The sequence below is a fragment of the Anser cygnoides genome, chromosome 1 (genome assembly GCF_040182565.1).
Source record: "Anser cygnoides isolate HZ-2024a breed goose chromosome 1, Taihu_goose_T2T_genome, whole genome shotgun sequence".
NCBI classification, from domain to species: Eukaryota; Metazoa; Chordata; class Aves; order Anseriformes; family Anatidae; genus Anser; species Anser cygnoides.
In genome coordinates, this window is record NC_089873.1 from 150,056,769 (window position 1) to 150,069,933 (window position 13,165).

Consider the following 13,165-nt stretch of genomic DNA (forward strand, 5'->3'; position numbering starts at 1 on the left):
CGCATCGGAGCAGTGGCAGGTAGGAGGAGTAGTGGGAAGAGAAGCGATAAAAAAGGCATAAATTCAGAGTAGCTTACACAGAGAAAGTAAAATAAAGAAATGTCTCAAGAAACTTTAATTTAAATCCCAAGGAACATTGGCAGGGTTTTCTGTAGTGGCAGAGAAGGGTGTGGGTACTCGGAGCGATCAAAACGTCATCCAGCAGTGGTGAAGCATCGCTTGAGGGAAACCCCCAGTGGTGCCTTCCAGTGAAATGGCTCTAAGAAACTGAACTCCAGGCAGCCTCCCTTCCACATTCTTCCCCCAGATCTGGTAAAATCCCAAGCATCATGTGAGGGAGCGTCTTTAACGTGGCTGGCCAAGGAATTTCTGTTTTCCGTTGTGGCTTCCTACGGCTTTTTACCCCTTTGGAAAAGAGCAAAGCCTGCGGTGTGCAACGGGACTTTCACGTCGTGGCTTTAATTTAATGTAATTTTTTAAATTTGTTTTCAGCTGGGTGCGATGTGCCGGGGAGCTGCGGGGCCGCTATCAGCGGAGGCAGAGCTCCTCCTGCTGGCTCCTCGGCAGCCCCAGCAGCAGCTTGCTCTGCTTCCCGCTGGCATCTCGGTGTGCACCTTGTGGCTGTCCTTTTTCCCTTTTTTTTCCTCTTTTTTCTTTCTTTCCTTCTTTTTTTTTTCTCTCTTTTTTTTTTTCATTTTTTCCTCTTTCTGTAGGCTCTTATTCTTCCATCTTTCTTTTTCAAAGTAAATTATAGGAAACTACTGAGGCAGGGAAAAACTGTATGTTCATATGAGACATATGAGACTGAGCCTCGAGAGCCGGGATGCATGGCTGGGTGTTGTAGTGCTCCCATCCGTGCCCGGATTCAGCACAGCGGGGGGGTGTGATATATTTCAGGTGGGCTGGTGGTGTGTCGAGGCAGATCCCGGCTCCGGTGCACTGGCAGATGAATACATCTATGTGGTACTTGAGGAGTTACCCTGGGATGCTAGATATGTACCCACAAGCACATACATTAAGATTTTTTTTCTTAATCTCACTGAATGCAATAGGGATCAAAGAAAAGAAGGATTTAAACAGGTTTGTGCCTAAATCCTCCCAAACAGTCCTTTCTCTAGGACCTTTTCTTGTTGCTGTGGCTTTTTCTTCTTTTCCCCTCTGTTTGCTTCCAGCTACTTCACAGACTTGCAGACGCTGAGCTTGCCAGACCCAGCCTCTTGAATGTCTAAGGTCAGATGTCAGTGGAAACTTCTTTTTTCCTTCCTCAGCTCTTGGCAGGTTTGTGGCTTTGTGTGCTGGCTTCTGTCACAATAGCTGTCGTTTTCCCCAAAAAGTGGACCCTAAGCACTTCCTGCATGAAGCATCAATCCAGGACAACCACAGAGCAACAGCTGGAGTTGGAAACTACTGGGAAGCTTTATTCAGAGTTGGCACTGGGACTTGAAACAACATTCCATTGATAGAAGTGAGGGGCAGAAAACTTGAATCTGCATTAAAAACTCTTTCCAGGTTTTGTTTATGCTCAAGGAGGTTTAAGTTTCTGAATACTGTTGGACCTACAGAAAATTTCCCCTCTGGCATTGAGAAAGACTGCAGTCATAGAGTTATAGGATCATAGAGTCACTTAGGTTGGAAAAGACCCCTAAGATCCTCAACCATAACCTCAATGTCCTTCTTGTAGCGAGGGGCCCAAAGCTGAACCCAGTAGGAGAGGTGCAGCCTCACCAGAGCAGAGTACAGGGGGACGATCACCTCCCTGCTCCTGCTGGCTGAGCTATTCCTGATACAAGCTAGGACGCTGCTGGCTTATATTCAGACAGCTATCAAAGATAGCCAATGAAGTAGGATGGTCTTTTCTGGGAAGGCTGGTTTATTTATTTTTATTTTTATTTTTATTTTATTTGTTTTATTTTTATTTTTATTTTATTTTGTTTTATTTTTATTTTTATTTTTATTTTATTTTATATTTTATTTATTTATTTTTGGATTACCTTATCTCAGCCTGAACACTGATGGTAGGGATTATCTAAAGCAGTATGGGTTTGATATGGACTAGCTACATGATAAACACCATTCAGTCTGGAGGGGACTTTGGAAAGTCTCCAGTCCAACCTCCTGCTTTGAGCAAGGTCAGCTACGAGTTCTGATCAGGTTGCTCAGGGCTTTGTCCAGCTGGGTCTTGAAAATCCCCAAGGATGGAGAACTAACCAGAGAACCCAGCGGCCTTGACCTGCTGCCGAAGGCACTTCGCTCGAAACAGCTGTGTTAAAGGTAGGCTGGGCAGGTCTCCAAGGCTGCAGTGCAGTCGGTGCAGGTCCTGGCTCATAGACCGCTGTGCAGTCAGCTGCTGGCGTGCTTCATATGCCCCATGCTGAGCATCACAGTGTGCTCCAGTGCCACCATCGCCTTGTGTACTGCAGCGTAAAAGTACTCCAAGAAAGTGGTGCGTGACAGTGCCTGCACTTCTGTAATATATTTACTTTTTTTTTACATGCCGTGTGAGATGGGGTTAATGGGACCAGTTGGCAAAGAGCCCTTCTGAAGGCCTTTGAGAATCGCTGTGCCACTGACTGCTGTGGTGGGATTTCCCTTTCTTTGCAGCCAGTAAAGAGGGGCAGGTATGCAGCTCATGCTTATGGCTCTGCACCACAGACACTTCCCAAGGAGCAGCTGCCTAAGGGCTTCTACTGAGAAACTCAGAAGGCTCTTTTAATTTTGACTTATTAATGTTTATGCTCCATTAATATTAGCTCCGCATCTGGGAAGCATCCTACTGTGAGTTCAGCATCTTCTTTTCTGCCACAAGCAGCGTGCATTTTGTGAACTACTTCTCCATGTGCCTGCATATAGCTTTCCATTTTTATTTTTTTTTCTAGTTGCAATCATTTTGCATTCCCATTTCCACTTTACATTATAAAAAGCCTTCCTGATGAAAATGTTGAACTTACTTATTGTAAGTATATTGAAAATGGTCAGTCACAGAATTGGTACTTTTCTTTAATCTTCTTCTGTAGTACATATTCATTATCTTTCTTCCTTCCTGTCAAACTGGGAGTAACAATTTCTATTCCATTACACAGACTTGAAATCCTAAAGTCCTCTGATGTGGATAATTTAAACTTATAATACATTTAAATATGAAATAATTATATGTTACAAATTGAATCTCAAAATTTCTATTGTATTCAATCTGTCCTGTGTTCTCCTAGACTTTTCAGGCTAGCATCAGCAAAAGTCTTCCACTGAAGTGTGTTATGATTTGAAATCTGTGTTCCTATGAATAGTCAATTCTACCTTTATTTTGTTTGCTTCCAACTTTAATTTATTCTAGATATGCATTACAGATTTCACTTTCAGTGATTATGAAGATAATGCAACTGCTTTCAATGGAATTAAATGGAAAGCTAAAGTTAAATTCACTGCTTGATTTTTTTTTATCCATTCTCTTTTGTAGCTTGTGAACTTCTTCTTTACAAAATACATCAAGAAATGCCGGGATGGGTGCACGTAACCACAGACTGCACTTCCTATGAGCAAACTTGTTATCCAAAACCTGTGCACATAATTATTTAAAAAAACATAAGGTAGCATTGCTCAGATCTGAGATGTTGCTCCTAATTTTGGAATTAACATTAGTTTGTGGGCTGTTTGTGGTGCTCATGTCTCAGGCAGGAAGCTGTGGGTCTGTGCCTCCTGAAGCCTGCCACAGACTCTCTGTGGGCATTTGGAGTTGATTAATGCCCTTGTGCCTCTGTGCCCTCCTCTGCTCACTGGCATCTCGTTGTTGATACTAGATGAACCAAGAGAGCTGTCTTCAACCAGGTGGTTAATGTGGGAGGAGGATTTGCAGGAATAATACCTGGACTCCAATTAAAATTTACTTGAAAGCTTATTATAAACATGTTCAGGAGAGGCTACGTATGTTAATCTTTGAGAAAGCAGCTTATTTGGAGACAGCTAAAGACTGACTGGTGTTTCATCTCTCTCCAGTACTCAAGCAAGTGTTCATAAGTCGACTTACACTTGCATTTCAGAGGCTTTTTCAGCTTCCCTTCACAGAGCCACAGGACAAGAAGGAGGAGACGTTTAAATATAGTGTCTTTAAGAATAATGGTGCAGAAATAAATGTACTCAGAAAAATTATGGAGGAGGTCTGTATAAATGTTGGGTGAGCACTTTCTTTCATGGGGAGAGGGAAATCTGTGAAAGTGCTTTTAGAGAGAAGTGAGATGGACAATTTTCCTTTGGCTTTTTCTGCATGGGTTATACTATGTAATTTAGATCTGTATTGATGCAATTCTGTGATATTTGGAATGCTGTCCTCTTACAAATATTATAGGTGAAAACATGGTTTTCATATAAAAAAGTGTGCTGGACTGACTGAACAGGGTAAAATCAAACCAGATCAATGTGAAAAGTTCGGATAAATAATACCAACTAATAATAAACATAAAATGTTGTAAAGCCATATATAGGGAAAGGAGTAAAAGAAATGAAGATAGTATGTGTGGGGGAATGGGAGTGGGTAGGTAATGGGAAAAAAATGAAACTCGGAAAGGAGGAAACTACTGACCTACACCTCTACAGCCTGAAGAGCTACTCAAGTGAGGAACTCATCTTTGGTCAACAGAATTTATTTCCAGATGGAGAAAAAAATCATAGAATCACAAAATGGTTTGGGTTGGAAGGGACTTTAAAGATCACCCAGTTCCAACTCCCATGCCAAGGTCAGGGACACCTCCCACCAGACCAGGTTGCCCAAAGCCCCATCCAGCTTGGCCTTGAACACCTCCAGGGATGGGGCAGCCACAGCTTCTCTGGGCAACCTGTGCCAGTGCCTCACCACCCTCTGAGTGAACAATTTGTTAAGAATATCTAGTCTAAGTCCACCCTCTTTCAGTTTAAAACCATTCCCTTTGTCCCTATTACTACGCTCCCTCTCCAGCTTTTCTGTAGACTCCTTTAGGCACTGGAAGGCCGCTGTCAGGTCTCCCTGGAGCCTCCTCTTCTCCAAGCTGAACAACCCCAAATCCCTCAGCCCGTCTTTGTAGGAGAGGTGCTCCAGCCCCTGATCATGTTTGTGGCCCTCCTCTGGACTTGTTCTAATAGGTCCATGTCCTTGTGCTGGGGGCCCCACAGCTAGGCGCAGTACACCATGTGGGGTCTCATGAGAGCAGAGGAGAGGGGGAGCATTGCCTCCCTCAACCTGCTGGCCACACTGCTTTTAATGGAGCCCTGAATAGGGTTGGCTTTCTGGGCTGCAAGTGCACATTGCCGGCTGATGTTGAGCTTCTCATCAGCCAACACGCCCAGGTCCTTCTCCTCAAGGCTACTCTCATTCTATTCTCCATCCAGCCTGTTGTACTGGGTTTATGTGGCGAGGTTTTGGTAGTGGTAGGGCTGCAAAGCCCAGCAGCTTCCCCATGTCAGATCAGAGACAGCTCCAGCGAGCTCCAAAAGGGACCTGCCTCTGGCCAGAGCTGAGCCAGTGAGTGATGCTGGCTGGGCCTCTGGAACAGCAGATTTAAGAAAGGGGAAATAAAAATAAGACATGCTGCACAACAGCAGCTGGGAGAGAGAGGAGTGAGAAGCAGCCCTGCAGCCCCCTGGGTCAGTTGAGCAGGAGGGCAGGAGGTGCCCCATGCACGCAGCGGCAGTTCCGCTGCGGCCTTTGGAGAGGCCCCTGGTGGAGCAGGCTGTCCCCCTGCAGCCCATGGGTCCCACACGGAGCAGATCTCCACACTGCAGCCCATGGAGGAGCCCCCGGTGGAGCAGGTGGATGTGGCCTGGAGGAGGCTGCGGCCCATGGAGAGCCCCCGCAGGAGCAGGCCCCGGGCCGGAGCTGCAGCCCGTGGAGAGGAGCCCACGCAGGAGCAGGGGGTCTGGGGGGAGCTGCCGCCCACCCGTGGGGGACCCGTGCTGGAGCAGTTTGCTCCTGGGGGATGGACCCCGTGGTACGGAGCCGTGTGGGAGCAGTTCTTGAAGAGCTGCTGCCTGTGGGCAGCCCCCGCAGGCTCAGTTCAGAAGGACGGCATCCCGTGGGAGGGACCCCATGTGGAGCAGGGCCAGAGAGTGACCGTGAAGGAGCGGTGGGGACGATGTGCTATAGACTGACTGCAGCCCCCATTCCCTGTTCCCCTGTGCTGCTCAGGGGGAGGAGGTGGATGGGGAGAAGGTGTTTTTGGTTTCTTTTCTTTGTTTCCCACTTCTCTAGCTTGCTAGTAATAGGCAATATATTTTTCTAATTTCCCTATGCTGAGTCTGTTTTGCCAGTCACGATAATTGTTGAGCGATATCCCTGTCCTCATCTCAACTCCTGAGCCCTTTCCATTATATTTTCTCCTGTTTTAACCTGAGGAGAGGGAGTGAGAGAGCAGTTGTGGTGGAGTTTAACTGTGTAGCTTGAGATACAAAGCATCTGACATACAGTTTAGGGTATTCCAGGAACAGCAGACAGTGAACTGCATGGTCATGTCTTCATCATCAGATTACAGCATTATAAACTGCCCTGCCCCAGCTTGCCCCTCACATTTCTTTCCCTCCTGCTCTATGTCCTTTTTCTTTGTGAAACACATGCATATAAGTGTGCATGTTCTTCAGTGTCCTTTTCTGTGAATTGTGTTTTGTTGTATAAAAATCACTTCTCTGCATTTCCCCATTTACTTTTGTTTGCTTACTTTCAACCTAGCAGGTTCATGCTGGTGCAGAGATGTATGTCATATTGCTTCTGCTGGCACAAGACACCTTTTACTCAGAATCAGTATGAGGCTTTGCTGAAAGAAAGAATGTGCTGAGGAGTGGGTATTGTTTTTCATAAAATTTTATTTGCCAAAAAGTGTTGCTTCATCTGAGCTGCTCAGACTTTCCAATCCAGATCAAATTCGGTTAATAGTTTTGGCCAAAACAGGCAAAAACACATTAAATTTTATGATGCTTTATCCAAATGACCCTATAATCAAATATCAGTGTTTCCTGTTGGGTTTGTAGACAAGTGCAGGTGCTGGCCATGCAGGGAGGTTGATGTGGTCGTTTTATCCTTTCCAGTGTGATAACCCAACGACTAGGGAGTTTTCCGGTCAGCAGGGACACAGGACTCAAAGATTCCACAACCTGATGCAAGTGAGTCTGTAAAGCAGGGATAGAAATGCCATGGTATCTTGCCGTGGCTGTGGAGGTAGATGTAGGACATTAGAATGCCTCTTATTTGATTTAAATACTAGTGCAAATATATCTGGGCACTTTGTGATAAATTATATGTGTTTTAAAGTGCCGTTGTGACTTTGCTTGTGCTCCAGCAGTTTAGGCTTTAGCCTTTTAAAAACAGTTTTTAAAAAAACGTCACGCTAGTTGAGACAACAATAACATTGCTACTAATAATGATACATTCAGGGGCTTTCATATTTGGCTTCCTACCTTTTAGCATATATTTTTCATGATTTTTTCCTGAATGAGGAAGGCTAAAAGGTATGACTTTGTGGAAGGTTTGAAAGGTAGAATTATCACTCAGATTGCAAAAATGAAAACCCTTGCCAAAGCTGTCAGCATGATGTCTCTGTATCTCTGTTTCTGTGTACATTTCAGAGGAATCAGTCATTTTTTAATTTTCTGCTTAGGCTAACTCCATTGATTCAAGTCAAAGATAAAGACCAGGCTCTTCCTTCAAGGAAAAATAAAAGGAAGTAAGTCCCAGTGATGGGTCTAAACTATCCATATCTATTTCAACCCTGTGAGAGTGTCTCTAATTTTTGAAAAGGTGGAACATGTTGGCAGACCAAAGCTGTTCCTGCAATACCTAATCATCATATCTCTAAATGTGTTCTGTCTCTTGCATGCAGTCTGTAGGTTGCTGCTGTCATTATTTGGAGGAAGAGGAAAAAAAATAATGCTGAGGAGTTGTTGATGACTTAGAGCAACTGTTTTTCAGCCTACACGAAGGTGTTTGCCAGGTTGATAATGCTTCTGATGGCCTTCATCCTGTTTATGTACAGCAGGTGAGTGCTTTTACTCTATAAAGGCAATTTAATTCTATTAGCTTTGACAAAATTGAATTAATGCCTTCCATAACTTGATTTTGAGTTTAGGGAGCTTTCACAGATAATGAACTTCTTACATTTTTTTCTTTCTTTCTTTCTCTCTCTCTCTGTTTCTTTTTTTTTTTTTTTTCTTTTTCTTTTTCCCCAGGAACACCTGTGCTGCTTGTTCATTGAATATAAAATAAATTGAATACAAAATAAAATGATACTAGATACCCACATTTAAGCAACTGAACCAAGCCTTATCTCTCCATTGATTGTAATGGTAGCTTAGGCACCTAGCTCATGGCAGCATCTACGTTTAGGTGTTTGAATCTCAAACTGAATACCCTCTAACTTTCTTTTCGTAGTGCCTATCTCTTACCAGTTCCCTGTTAACTTAGCAGCAAGGCAAGCCACAGCATTGCTATGCATGCAATTTATAATAGGCTAAACTTGTTCATGCTTACATAAGCTATGAGTTAGGCTATAAAGTTATGTAGAGCAAAGGCAGTCCAATACATGTTTGCAAGACCACAAGAGGTGGGCACAGAATTCCCAGCTCTTGATGCCTGACTTCCATGGTAGAAGGTGTAGCTGATGTCCTACCATTTCCTACCATGCAGATGTGGAGGCTATTTCTTTGTCAGTCTCTGACCTTTAGTTGTAGCTGGTGGAGGGTCAGGCGCAATCACCCTTCAGACCTGGTCTTGCCTGAAGACAGCCATCCTAGCCTACTTTGTTCTACTCATATGCTAAAGTATTAGAAGTAAAGGCTGGTGAGGAGGCTTTTTCTCCTCTAACAGTGCTTTTATTTATCTGTTTATTTAATTTTTTTTGGAGAAAGCCAAAAATAGTGCAGGAAGAATCAACAGAAGAAACGAATAACCCGTGATGATGTAATCCTGTGTCTCCCTATAGCATAAACCTATACTTCAGCATTTTGAATCTCCTGACTATCACATGACTGCTGTCTGCAGGGCTCCTAAAATATTCCTAACAATAGTATGATCTATTAAAAATATTCTGATTTTCCTTCTTCAGTTCATATATTATTCAGTTCCTTATTCATATTCATCTTTATTAACCTCCTTTCGCACTCCCAGATGCAGAGTTTTTTTCAGTTATTATTGTTTATGAAAATACAGAGTGGAGGGATAGTTATTTCAGCAAAGATTTTGGAGTATTCTTGAAAGGGGGAAAAGTTGTGAACTTGGTTATAATGTCTTCTGTTAGTATTAAAACTGCTTGGGGGTGTGGGCTGTAGGGCTGTGAAAAGACCAGGTGTTCTGCTGTTTGGTTGCGACTCAGTGGTGACTGAAGTTATTCTTTCTGTGATGCAATTTAGATCAAATACTGACAACAATATTGGATTTATCTACACTGTAATTTTGCTGCACCGTACTGCTCTTGTGGTCTTTGTCTTCTGTAGGCAATACTTACCTCTTTTTTTACCCTGTGCCCTAGGCTTTTACTATTGTTAGAAGCCTCCCTCTGCTCCACAGGTTGCCAACAAACTGTTTCTAATCATTTAATTAACATAACCAATTCAAACTCCCATGTCTTCTGCTCATTCTGTTCCCAACCTCAAGTGTGCTACTTTGTCAGACCTGAAGAAGGGTTTGCATGTGTAAAAGTTCTTCTGTTTCTTTTTGAAATACATTAGATGGTGTTTTTTTAAAAAAATACCGTTTTTCCTCACAAATCTTACCTGGATGAAATGCCAAAAACACGGAGGAAAAAGGAGGATAACTCATGTTTGATAATATCTCTAATGCCTTCAGGTCAGACACGATTTCTGTATGGTGTCTCTTTTCTGGGAGAACATCTGCTCTGTTTAAATAGTCTCTTTTTGTCTACCAAGTTGATGATTTTGTGGTACTGGATACATCCCAGGCTTATTAAGGAGAAAAGTATCACAGAGAGCTTAGTTGCACTTCAGTCCCCTTTCCTGTTCCTCTTGAGTTCACTTTTTGAAGGCTAGGCCAGAAAATAATATTTTGAAGAGGGATTTTGTGGTTCTTGCACACTCTGATGTAGTTCTGGAGTATGGTGGGTTTTTTTGGTGCCTTCTCCTACTCTGCTTCCTGCGTCGGCATCCTTTCTTCTTGTCTCTTGAAGGTTCCTCCTGCCTCCTTGTTTTTCTGATTTCACTTTTCATGTGAGATGCCTCTTCATGCCTTATGATCGCTTGTGTGTAAATCTGCTGATTTCCTGTTTCTGTAAAGCTGGAATTAACCTTACTCTGTATCCCTAATGTTCCTGTTCTTCCTTTACTACCTTTGTAGTCTAGTCCAGGATGCTATTCTGATCTGTATATATATATTTGTGCAGTCATTAATGGAAAAAAGACTCACCTCATAAGTGAGGTTCAGAAATCCCAAAGTGGTCCAGAGGGATTTAACCTCCCCTCCCCCAGGGCATCATATATTTCTTTGCATTTGGAAGTTGGGCTATGAATGACCTGAAATGATAGTTCAGGAGGGTAACTTTAAGTTTTGCTTCCTAAAATCCTTACCACATTTCAAAGAATACAAAAAATCCATTTCATGACTTTTGATTTGCTTAAAAAAGCTGGAATTCATCTATCCTGTCATCTTCCACCTTAAGTATTAACCTGTCACCAGAGAATTTATAGAATGAGAGAATCATAGAATAGTTTGGGTTGGAAGGGACCTTAGAGATCACCCAGTTCCAACCCCCTGCCATGGGCAGGGACACCTTCCACCAGCCCAGATTGCCCAAAGCCCCATCCAGCCTGGCCTTGAACACCTCCAGGGATGGGGCAGCCACAGCTTCTCTGGGAAGCCTGTGTCAGGGCCTCAGCACCTGCATAGTGAAGAATTTCTTCCCAATATCTAGTCTAAGTCCACCCTCTTTCAGTTTAAAGCCATTCCCCTTGTCCTGTCACTACACTCTCTGACAGAGTCCCTCCCCAGCTTTCCTGTAGGCCCCTTTAGGTACTGGAAGGCTGCTGTCAGGTCTCCCCGGAGCCTTCTCTTCTCCAGGCTGAACAACCCCAACTCCCTCAGCCTGTCTTCATAGGAGGGGTGCTCCAGTCCTTTGATCATCTTCATGGAATGAGGAAGGTAGCTGTAGTTTTAAAACACCAATTTTGAATTTGAAAGTCACATTATATGTCCTGTGATGGGTGCTTTGAGATTCCTGCCCTTAACTACTATGTGATGGTGATCACCAGCCTAGGTAGGCTGAAACATTTGCAGCGTTAGTTTGTAAGTCTAGTTTCAGAAAATGTTTAAAACTGTTGCAATTAGTTGAACTTTATTATTATTATTATTATTAATTTTATTTTATGGTATGCTCTGGGAAAGGTAAGAGACAGTGAGTAGGGAAGGCAGAGGTTCCTATTTGCCATTCCCGTGCTTGCTGGGCTGTTTTTCTGAATGACTCAGTAAAGTAGAGATGATGAAGTAGTTTCTAAGAAAAAAAATAACCTATTGTACACTAATGTATTTTTCATGGAAAATCCCTTCTGAGTCATCATAAATGTTCTGTAATATTTACTAGAGGACCTATTTTCCACCCATAAATAGGTTCTTTTATACTTCAAAAGCCAGCATCTTTCCGGCTTGGAATTAAACTCAAAGTGTTTCTTTATCAGACCATTTGTTGTCGCAGTAGCTGGTTGATTACAGATGTACATCAATTTTTTTTGTCTGGTCTTTTTAGAGGCCAATCACTATGGTAACCACATTACAGAAAATTGCTTGGTCTCCTTAAAATACCCTTCAGAAAAAGGTCATTCATTATTAACATTTTCTGACTAAGCTCAAAATGTTAACAACATCAAGAATATTGTCACCGTTTCTGTACTTGCCTGGTTTCTTTCTTCACAGCATACCTTTCATTTAACTATCAAAACAGGACAAAATATTGACTCTCCAAAACAATTGTAAAGTGGCAAACTTTTGAATGTTTTGAAATACAGGGATTCACTCATGTTCCTGAGATTTGACTGTGAGAGTACACAGCTTGGTCTCCTTGTTTCCGTTTCTCTGATTCTGAGGAAAATCCAGGCTGAAGTTACTCAGTCCACCTCTGCACACTAGTGCACCATTGAAAGGAAGGGACAGACAGCAGTCTGGTGCTGAATTATGAAATAGCTGTTCTAGTTAGCCGTTTAAAAGCCTGGAAATGGCTGGTTAAAGGTTTCTGCTCTCAGGGTAAAATGCAAGGGATGTTAGATGGGAAAAATCGGGTCTGATTATAATAATAGGGTCCTAGTCTGTGAAGAGAGAATACACAAAGTTGTTCTCTTTCTGGCTTGTGCCACTTGTGCTCTGCTTGATTGGACATGTTGTTCCTTTGCCATTTTACATTATCTATGTTGCCAGCAGAGGATTCTCACATTTGTATAGTTTTCTTGTTTTGCAGACAGCTATTTCCATCCAGCTTTTATCCAAACACAGTAAACAATTAAAAAAAATCCCTTTTCTTGGAGTTCCATCATTTAGGAATTGACAAACAAGTAAAAAAGGCTGCCAAAAGAAAGCACTAGTTGGAGGAAGTTAATTCACATTGATGTGTGCATGCCACTGATAGCAAGTTATGCCTATGACATTCTGACATTGCCTCTCAAAAAAGAGAAAGAGTGGAGTGGAGTGAAAGACTAAGAGGATGTTCATTTAATTGGAAAGCCTACTGAGATCTGAGGCAGCTGAGGCAAAGGATGCACCCTTTTTCTGCACAATGGCATTGGTTGAAGGTTGTATATAAGGTGGCCTTATTAAAGTGACAAGGCAATTTAATTCTTTTGTGCACAATGATTCTACTTCATTGATTTACAATGGGAAGGATATAATTTTGCTAGTGTTGGCAAAAAGCTCAAATGTCAGGCTTTTCAAATTGCCATACTTGCCTTGTTCAGGATGAATAATGAATAAGTCACCTTTTGTCTACAGTTAAATATTCTTGAATAAATACAAAGAACATAAAAGACATAAATGATTGCCTGATTTATATTTAAAATAAAGATCAACATTGTGATAAATGGTTGAAAATGCTTCGTGTGAAGTAATATGACTATGCTGATAATTACATTATCAATTAAGGGGCAGCCCAGGTGTGGAGTGTTACAGAAGGGATGGCAGAGAGAAACCCCTAGTGTGGAATGTGCCACACTTCACTGCCTG

At 42.5% G+C, this 13,165-nt stretch overlaps 1 long non-coding RNA gene across 1 annotated transcript; it reads left to right on the forward strand.

The window, feature by feature from the left end:
* Positions 1-5,756: 5,756 nt before the first annotated feature.
* Positions 5,757-8,110, forward strand: LOC125184980 (uncharacterized). The gene is made up of 3 exons (XR_007169713.2): positions 5,757-7,119; positions 7,614-7,679; positions 7,836-8,110. It is a non-coding gene; the product is annotated as an uncharacterized lncRNA (long non-coding RNA).
* The last annotated feature ends 5,055 nt before the right edge of the window (positions 8,111-13,165 follow it).